The sequence below is a fragment of the Austrofundulus limnaeus genome, unplaced genomic scaffold (assembly GCF_001266775.1).
Source record: "Austrofundulus limnaeus strain Quisiro unplaced genomic scaffold, Austrofundulus_limnaeus-1.0 Scaffold3194, whole genome shotgun sequence".
In the NCBI taxonomy this organism is placed as follows: domain Eukaryota; kingdom Metazoa; phylum Chordata; class Actinopteri; order Cyprinodontiformes; family Rivulidae; genus Austrofundulus; species Austrofundulus limnaeus.
The window spans coordinates 2,665-3,385 of record NW_013955596.1 but is presented as its reverse complement, the minus strand read 5'-3'; the positions used below and the strand labels follow the sequence as shown (position 1 = coordinate 3,385).

Sequence of the window (721 nt, the reverse complement as noted above, 5' to 3'; positions counted from 1 at the left end):
GTTTACTTGCTTATTCTATATTAATTATGTACAAATAAATAAGGTTATATTTATCACTTTATCTATTAGAAAAGTTTAAGTTTCTGAAGTTAGCAAGCCATTAGACTGACCAAAAAAGTATTTCTAGAATATACTATTATTGTTGTTATTGTTATATTTTTTTTACATGTTTGAATATTTGAACAAAACCACCACAGAAAAACATGAAATTCCATCACATTGATTGTAAATGACAGAAATTTTAACTTAACAGATGTTAAAAAACAACTGAATCCTGATCCAGTTAGATCTGTCTCTGATCTGGATTTAAATCTGTGTGAAACCTGGTCTGTTTGAATCTGATCTGTGTATCTAAATCCATATTCCTGGGTCTGATCTGGACCTCTTTGAGTCTGGATATGTTGTGATCTGGATGTGGATAGATCTAAATCTTATTTGGACCTGACCTGGTTCTGGACGTGTGAAGATCTGGTCTGACTTTGTTCATTTCAGATCTAGGTCCAAACAGATCAAGATCAGAACTGGTTCTGAATTTAGATCATGCGAATCTGGATTAGACTTGAACCTCATTCTAAATCTGACCTGGTTTTGGATCTCTGTGGATCTGACATTAGATTTGTATCTGTTCAGTTTTTTTTTTTTTTACTTGGTTCTGACCCGGTTATTGGTCTGTTCGGTTTAGATCTGATCTGGTTCAGAACTTGGAACAGATCTAGATCTG

General features: G+C 33.6%; 1 protein-coding gene across 1 annotated transcript in view; it reads left to right on the top strand.

Annotated features, from left to right (window-relative positions):
• Positions 1 to 721, top strand: part of LOC106511770 (PCI domain-containing protein 2) — a gene marked incomplete at its 5' end in the record, with an annotated part of 3,775 nt that overhangs the window by 1,158 nt on the left and 1,896 nt on the right.